At 54.5% G+C, this 9,342-nt stretch overlaps 1 pseudogene; it reads left to right on the forward strand.

The window, feature by feature from the left end:
• The window catches only part of LOC102930895, a 37,174-nt pseudogene extending 30,362 nt beyond the window's left edge, over nucleotides 1-6,812 (forward strand).
• Nucleotides 6,813-9,342: the final 2,530 nt, after the last annotated feature.

Consider the following 9,342-nt stretch of genomic DNA (forward strand, 5'->3'; position numbering starts at 1 on the left):
ACCCTTAAGAGCCAGAGGGACCTGCCGGGGGACGAGGTGGGGAGTCCCGGCGGTGCTTACCTGGGGCAGCTCCCAGGAAGCATCCGGCAGGTCCCCCTGGTTCCTAGGGGTGGGGGAGCGTAGCTAGGGTGGGAGCAGGGGGAGCGGCCGCTCCCCCCACCAATCACATCAAAAGTGGCGCCTTAGGCGCTGACTCCCTGGGTGCTCCGGGGCTGGAGCCCCCACGGGGGAAATTTGGTGGGTGCAGAGTCCCCACCGGCAGCTCCCTGCCCTGCCCCGTGCCCAGCCCCAGCTCACCTCCGCTCCGCCTCTGCCTCCTCCCCTGAACGCACCGCCCCGCTCTGCTTCTCCGCGCCCCCCACCCCCCGCCAGCTTCCCGCGAATCAGCTGTTCGGCGGGAAGCCGGGGAGGGCTGAGAAGCAGGGGGCGGCTTCCCGCTCAGGCCGAGGGTGGCGGAGGTGAGCTGGGGTGGGGAGCGGTTCCCCTGCGGCCCCCCCAGCCGGGTTACCTGCTGCAGTGCGGGTGGCCCTCCTCGCGCCCCGCCGCCCCAGCTCACCTCTGCCTCCCTGGGCCTGAGCAGGAAGCTGCCGCCTGCTTCTCAGCCTGCCCCGGTTTCCCGCGCGAACAGCTGATTTGCGGGAAGCCTGGAGGGGTGGGGGGCGGAGAAGCGGGTGGGGCGGCGCGTTCAGGGGTGGAGGCGGAGGTGGAGCGGACGTGAGCTGGGGCCGGGTGGGGAGCTGCCGGTGGGTGCTCTGCACCCACCAAATTTTCCCCTTGGGTGCTCCAGCGCTGGAGCACCCGTGGAGTCAGCGCCTAAGGCACCACTTTTGGCCGGTTAAATTTCGAAGCCCTTTTAGAACCGGTTCTCCCTCACGGAACAACCAGTTCTAAAAGGGCTTCTAAATTTAACAACCGGTTCCAGTGAACTGGTGCGAACCGGCTCCAGCTCACCACTGGCTACGCCCCACTGACCCCAGCTGGGAACTGGCCCATTGACCCCAATGGAGCTATGTCCCATTGACACCAATTGGGGATGTGAGCCACTACCTTGGTGAGGGGGCAGGGAATGGGACATGGGGCTTTTCCTGTCCAGGCAGCGCTATCTCTGATCTGGCCACAGAGCGGGGGACTGGCTGGCTCAGGGGTGGTGGCAAATTGAACCTGGGGCCTTTTCCCTCTAGGAGCCGCCGCTCCCGTATGGTCCCAGGAAAGAGAACTGGCTGTCTCAGTGCTTTGTATTTTCCCGGCCTCAGCACGGTACGCGTCAGAGGCCCTGCTATCACCAACACCTTGACATGCAGTGTTTGGTCTCTCTGACCTCAGCACTTCCCCCTGTCTCTCTCATGGTGTGGGGAGATGTGAGAAGGATCAAAAGGCCAGGTTCCCATCCAGAGCTGAGATGAGTTCAGGTTAACCACAGCCCCCACTACAATAGGCGGGGAGAGACTCTAGTGTCTCTAATGTTAGCAGCAAACTCACGTCCCCCAGCTCAGCACCAAATGTGCATGGAGACAGAGGCTGCAGGGCTCCAGCTGTGCACAGTGGGGCATGGGCCAGCCCCAGCTGTGCCAGGCTCCAGTTGCTGAGCATCCCCAGAAGATGCCCAGCTGTGCAGACTCAGCAGCGCCTGACCCTCCTCCCCGCCCACGCTAGGAGGTGTTCAGAGAGCCACACAGCAGAGAGTTTGATGCTGAGGTTTCGTGTTCCGCCCCAGCCATGTCTATAAAACCCCTGGGGCTGTGTGTGAAGCACCTTCTCCTTCCCTGCTCTGGTGAAGAGGATGCTGCTGCTACTCCTGCTCCCCATGGCCATTCCTCTGCCCCCCAAGGCTCGAGCTGCTGAGTATTGGTGGGGGGGCACAGGGAGCATAGCCTGCACATGGCTTGGTGAAAGGACTTGTGGCTGCTCCCCCAATACAGCAATCCTGGGGAGCTCTGAAAGGAGGCAGGTTCTCCTCACACACATCTTGGGGTGGGGTGGGCATCTGTGGGCTGGTGGAATGGGGAGCAGAGGGGGGAAAGCTGTTTCCATAGATCCATGGGGTTCCTGTCTGCACTAGGGAAGCTTTCCACCAAAGAACATCAGCCACAGACCATGGGCGTGTGACATCCCCTGGGGGCCACATGCAAAGTAATAACCTCCTACTGCTGCCAGCTAACAGCCTTGCCCCTTTAGCTCAAGGACTGTGCCCCAGGGCTGGGGTCAACCACAGAGGTGGGAGGCTATTGCATCAGCACGATTGGGAACCCACCCCAATTTCCAACCCTGGTTGGAGACAGACTCTTCCTGCACCAGTAGCCAGGGCAGCAGTGCTCCAAATGCAGCTGACTCCGCTGGCCATCTGTGCAGGGCACAGTGACCTCGGGGCTGCCCGAACCTGTCTGTGCCCCAAGGGGCCATTCTGGTAGCTGGTCAGAGCCAGGCACCTCCATGGCCTGGCATAGATCTGCTCCTCCAAGTTCTAGGCTGCTGGGGGGCCTGCCAGAGGCATTGTGCTTACAGCTGATTTATGGGGCGGGTGCTGCAAGGGCAGGGTGGGTCTGGAAAGACCAAAACCCCAATGATGGAGGGGAGGGGCACAGCTGATCTGAGACATGTGGGGCAGAGTTTCAAGAGAGCTCCACAACCACTGGCCTCAATGGGATTCTCCAGTGAACTCAGTGGGGTGGGAGGGGATTGTCAGTGATTTCCACATTAGCTGGGTCAAGGGGTTGATCCAGGAGAAGGGGGCAGGGAAACTGGGCTGGCTGGTTGAGGTGCCAATCTGGGGCAGCAGAGGTTGAGGATGATGGTGGGGGTGGAACTGGGATCCTTGGTTAAACTGTCCAGCCTCATGTTGTCCCAAAGCAGAGGAGTTTTACCCCTCCCCTCTCTCCGCCAGGGGAGATCATCAGGGGATGGGAAGCTGGGCGTCACTCCAGACCCCACATGGCCTTTGTGAATATTAGAGACAAGAGGAGATGGAGAAGGAGGCTGTGGAAGATTCCTGTGTTATGCTTATAAGAAGCACATGGGATCTTTTTCAGGGGAAAAGGCAATACACCACGTTTATTGAAGATACAACAATTACTATATGCATTCGCACACACACAGACACACACAGACACACACACAGTGCCCACCAGTCGATGTTATAGTTACCAGTCCAGAGTCTGGATCAATCTAGTGGCCAGCTAGGTTGATCACAGATAGGTAGGAGCCAGGTTCTGTCAGTCATGACACGATGGTCCGGGGAAGTCTTGACAGGACGAACCCAAAGTTTCATGGCAAGGCCCCGTTTATATAGTGATTTTCCTTCATTGGGACCAGTGAGTTTTGCACCGTTATGCTGTAATCAGTTGTGGTTTGATGAATGCTTGTTTTCTTAAATTGTTTTCTCATCCTTTATCTTGTTCTTTCATCAAGTCTCTCAGGGAGTTACCCCATGCTAGTGTGATCACCGCTATCTTGTCCCCATTGATAGGTGCCTGTCTCATCTTTAGAGTCGTCAATCTGCCCTCCTCTGACATTTCAACAGGGGCCTGTTGCAGCCTCCTGGCGCCCTTGCATCTGTCTTCAGTTCCTCCCTAGAACATCTGGTTCGGTGATGACCTTCACTCTTATCTCTTAACACATCACATACAAACCAGAACTGATTTACACAGAACATTTTGAACGGGAACTTCAAGTTGCAAAGCAAAAGAAAAACAATCATTGCATTCTTTTACTTATTTTAAAATGCTAAACCTACAACAAAGTGGTGACCCTAAAAGGTCTGTTACTGCCTTGAAATCAGTCCAAACACAGATTCTGGCTGATGCATCTCTATCAATGGTTCATTAGGCCATTCCTTTCCGCTATTCAAAAAGGGTGGCTGGCAGGATATGGTCAAATCATACATCAATACATTTAATACACGCTACATTATTATTCTTTATCCTTCATTCTAAATTATACAAAATACAAACATAAAATCCTACTACTACACTGGATCCAGGAGAACGTGGTGGTGACAGCGGCTCATTGTAACTGCAACCTGGGGTAAGAAATGCACCATCTGCCATCCCTGAGCCAGCCGATCCCTGTCCTGGGACATATCTGAACAAGTTCCCCTAGAGGGGAAAGGTGCCGTGTGCCATTCCCTGCCCCATGAGCCAGCCAGCCCCTGTCCTGGGGCTTGCCTCTTGTCATTTTGGGCCACTAATATTGGGCTGGGTACAGAAGGTGTCGGCAACAGATAGCCTGATCTGCTGCTCCAGGAATGGTTACCCCCCTTGGCCTGAGCAGCAAGTGGAGTGTTGCAGGATGTTTCCTTAGGAGGAAAAATCAATTGTGGCATTAGGTCTATTATTTCCTGTTTATTTGCAAAGCGTGTCCAAAGTCCTGTTTCTCTGAACGCAGTTGGAATGAAACAACAAGTGACTGTTTCTTTACTCCCAGACCCAAGCCTCCTTCAGCCAGCACTCTGCCCAAAATCTCTCTCCCCGGGCTCAGAGCAGGGTCACGCTACCCATGCTTCTTTGGATGTGACTGGTGCCTTCTCTGGCAGATTCTCTGGTCTTTCTGCTGCTTCTTGCAGACACACACAGCTCCACCGATCAATGCCCCAGCCCCTGTGTTTGCTAGATTGATCCCCAGGGAAACCCCTTGGGTCAAACACTTCAGCTTCTACTCCTCTGACATGCTTGTGGCTATGTCTACATGACACACCCTGTATCAGTCCAGCGCTCTAGAGCTGATGCAGTATACTCAGACAAACAGGGTTTTTCTGCTGGTGTAGGAACACCACCTCCCCAAACGATGTTAGCTACATTGACAGAGGCCCTCTTCCATCAACAGAGCTACCTTGACACTGGGGGATTACCAGCATAGCTACTTTGGGCAGGGATGTGGGGTTTTCCCAGCCCTAACCTACATAGCTAAGTTTTAAGTGTAGGCCAGGCCTGTGTGATGGGTGATAATTCTAGTGATTCAGCTTCCTTGTTACCTAAATAAGCTTATAATGGCTTCTGTACATTGATCCTGAGACCAAGACGACTGTGAGACCCACCCACTTTAAGGAGGTTAACGGCCCATGACTGAATCCATTGTACTGGCCTGTCTGCAGCACCTGCATCCCCTTGTATTTCACAGCACCATCACTGTGCTGCTGGGGGCCCACAATGTTGAAATAGATGAAGCAGGGAGGCAGGAGATTGGAGTACGTCACTGAATCCCCCACAAAGAATACAATGATGAAATGCATGAAAATGATATCATGCTGCTCCAGGTATCACCCTATTTGTATAACCCTGCCCCAAGAAGTTCACACTACTGCAGGTACCCCCCCATCCCATCAACCCATCCCCAGTGATCTCCCACTGCGGCAGGTACTGCCCCCATCCCATCACCCCACCCCCTGTGATCCCACGCTGCTGCAGGTACCGCCCCCATCCCATCACCCCACTCCCTGTGACCTCACACTGCTGCAGGTACCGCCCCCATCCCACTACCCCACACCTGTGACCTCATGCTGCTGCAGGTACTGCCCCAATCCCATCTCCTCACTGCCAGTGACTCTCTGGCTTTGCATTGGCTCTAATTTCTCTCTTCTTGGATAGGGATGTCTCTGCCCATCATCGTCTCTGACCATTGTATTGACCCTGGTCCCTGTGTCCTCTCTTGTTTGTAGCTGGGGCACAAAGCACGGCTCAGTGAACATGTCGGGCTCATTCTTCTGCCCCAGCCCATCATCCACATGAGTTATGAGGAGAGGCTGAGGGAACTGGGGATGTTTAGTCTGCGGAAGAGAAGAATGAGGGGGGATTTGATAGCTGCTTTCAACTACCTGAAAGGGGGTTCCAAAGAGGATGGATCTAGACTGTTCTCAGTGGTAGCAGATGACAGAACAAGGAGTAATGGTCTCAAGTTGCGGTGGGGGAGATTTAGGTTGGATATTAGGAAAAACTTTTTCACTAGGAGGGTGGTGAAACACTGGAATGCGTTACCTAGGGAGGTGGTGGAATCTCCTTCCTTAGAAGTTTTTAAGGTCAGGCTTGACAAAGCCCTGGCTGAGATGATTTAATTGGGGATCGGTCCTGCTTTGAGCAGGGGGTTGGACTAGATGACCTCCTGAGGTCCCTTCCAACCCTGATATTCTATTCTATGATTCTATGATCATCGATTGTCTCCAGGGACTGTGTGCAGCTTCGCCGGCTGGGGCTGGACTAGTGCACAGAATGAGCTGACCTCAGCCACGCTATGGGAGGTGGACATGGTGGTGATGCAGGATGCTGCGTGTCTGAGGAATCCTGATGGGCTCTACCGTGACTATCACGCCTCCACCATTATGTGGGGGGGACCCAGAGAAGGGCAAAAGTTCGTTCCAAATAAATCTCCTCCTGCCTTCAAGCTCCCTTGACAAATTGTTATTATTTATGAGCCTGGTGGTGTTGCAGTCGGGCTGCAGAGAGAAGATCAGAAGTCAGTCCCCGCTGCACTTGGTGCTGTACAAATGAACGGGAAAATAGCTGGTCTTCTTCCAGAGGAGGCGGAGACCAGGTGGCTGCCAGGGATGGGAGGATGTGATGCTGAGACTGGCTGGGCTTGCAAGGGATGCTGCTGAGACCTGTTAATTAACTGTCTCTTGTTTCATTTCACAGGGTGACTCTGGGGGCCCCCTGGTGTGCCAGGGAACAACCCAGGGCATCGTCTCCTGGGGATCCGAGGATGAGACCCCCCCCCCCGCCCCAGCAGTGAGTACTAGAGTCTCCACCTTTATCCCCTGGATCTGGGCGATGAGGAGGAGGCTGAAGCCTTGAGCCATGCTGGGAATCGCTGCAGGGGCTGGAGCATAGCCACATCTTTCCTTTGCAGAGGCCCAGATCTAGGGGCTGCTTCACAGAGGGGCTGAGCTCCCCCAAGGCTGAGTCCCACAGCTATCGCTCTGCTCAGGCAGTGCCCAACCCATGAGCATGAAGGCAGGGAGCCTAGGGGAATTAGAAGCCAGATTCAAGGCCAGATCTTGTTGGCTCCCTTGGAAATCCCATCTCATAGGCTGCCTCTTCGCTTCGGAAACAGCTGGTTTATTTGCCCCTGGAGTAACGGACATGAGCCAATTCCTGGGGAGGACTCGGAAGTTTGTAGGTCTTCCCCATTTCAACTGATCGAGTGACAATTTAGGGGAGGCCCACATTGTTACCTGATTTACTAAGTTGTAAACTTAAAACTGCAGCCTGCCCTGTCCTCACTGGGCCTTTCCCGTGTGTTAGTTACCCTGCACTGGCCACTTCCCATTCCAAACAACATGTTCCCAGGACGGGCAAGGCCAGAGGGAGTTTGTTCATGGGAAAGGAAATTAGCAAATGTCCTGAACTGATTTCAGATGAAATGACAGCTCTGAGAGCCTCCTTCTAACCTCCCCTTCCCTGCCCTTCCATGTGGCCTGCTCATTTTGCTCGCTGCCTCTTTGCCAGCAATGAATAAAAATGAAGTTGCAAAACAATGAAGTGTTACCTTTCTGGGAATTGAACGAATGCCCCCAGCCTCGGACCCACAGCCAATTGTTTTACCTTGCAAGTGTAACCATGGTCTGGTTTCAGCCCCGTGGGGAATGAATCCCCTAGGGTAGGAATAGTTCATTCTGGGTCTCCTAGAAAGACAAGGAAAATCATGAGTGAAAAAGTGAATCACTGCATTTATTGTTAGTTCTTCTGACTCTGGTATCCCACTGCTGACACCTGGACCAGCTCGCTGCCAACAGGAGTGCACTTTAGGCCCACTGAAGGAGAAATTAGTACCAGGGTATTCTTCGTTTCCCTTGTACATCATTCCTCTTCCACTCTGTGCATGTATTCTGGGACAGAGGGGTCTCAAACAGCAGGCAGGCTAGCCCCCTCCATCAGACATCTCAGCCCAGATGTCAAGATCTGATCCCAGAAAGCCCCTATGACTCTCTCCCCATCTAACTCTAGCCAGGGGCTATTCAGGCAGGGGGCAAACTTCTTTGCCGTTTGCAACAGCTCCCCTGCGACAAAGGTGCATCATAAACCTAGTCCAGGGGCCATCACTGTGATCTATGTTTGTTCAGCACCTGGCATGATGGGGTCCTGTGCCATGGTTGGGGCACATAGGTGCTACTGTAATACACCTAATAATTAATGTACAGCACCCAGCACAACAGGGCGCTGGTACTCTGGCCACACCTGAAACTGAACACACCCAGTGTCCCAGCTCAAGCTGCCATCAGATCTGCCGCTGTCACAGTGCTGGGCAGTGCGGTAAATGCTGACAAGGCGGGGGAAGGTACAGGGGTCGAGCTGGGGCACTTGGTGAGTTGGGCCCAGTTACACACCAGGGGTGTGAATCCAGCCAATGAAACATTCTCCCAAGGGACTTGGTCACCTCCCCAGAGCTGGGACTCTCTCCTGGAGAACTGGGGCTCTGCAAAGGATCTAGGAGGGCATACAGTGAACAAGCAGTGCCATGAGCTCCCCATGCACCGCTGGGGCAAAACTGCCCAGAGCCTGGGCTGTAAAAACAGGGGCATAGGAGCAGGAAAGTGATTTTGCCTCTCTATGCAGCATTGGTGAGACTGATACTGGGCCCAGGGCAGGGGATAGTCTGCCTCTGGGGGGTGGGGAATGGACATGGGGCCTTTCCCCTATGAGGGGGCAGCTCTGATCCAGCCCCATGGCAGGGGACTGGCTGGTTCAGGGGGTGCAGAATGAGATGTGGGGCCTTTCCCCTCTAGGACATCTCTGTGCTGCTGTCACTGTTCCAAGCACCAAGTTCTGCCCTTCCCTAGCTCGCCTGTTTACATGGGCTGTGGGTAACACTGATCGGTGTCGGTGCTGAGTGAGAAAACACACCCCTGTCCCCCTGTGTGTGAGATAGAGGTGGGTGGCTGTGATCACCCTGATACCAGTGCCCCACCCCAGACATTGTGCACGTAACACCCAAAGTGTCTCTGACCCCCCCCCCACACCACATTGTCAGAGACAGACAACTCCCCTGCTTCTGCTGCCTCACTGAGTTTTTCAACCCCCAAGGGGGCTCAGCCCCATCCCCACCCAAGGGGTCCTTGGCCTGTCAGGGGAGGTGCTGTCCCCTTATGGGGATTCACACACAAAGAGCCAGGAGCATCACTGATCCAGTCATTCCTGCATCCCACCTCCCCAGGGACCAGACATGGATGCTCCCAGCCAATCCCCCTGCTGGCCCCGAGTCAGGTCAGTGACCCCTCCTGTAGCTACCAGCAGGGTCCAGATAGCGGGTGGGTCCATCAATGGTAGGGTGGGGAGATGGGTCTAGAATGGATGTATGGAAATCTAGATGGCTCTAGAATGGATTTACAGGGGTGTGCATTGATTTAGAAGGTATCGA

The sequence above is a fragment of the Chelonia mydas genome, chromosome 13 (assembly GCF_015237465.2).
Source record: "Chelonia mydas isolate rCheMyd1 chromosome 13, rCheMyd1.pri.v2, whole genome shotgun sequence".
Lineage (NCBI taxonomy): Eukaryota > Metazoa > Chordata > Testudines > Cheloniidae > Chelonia > Chelonia mydas.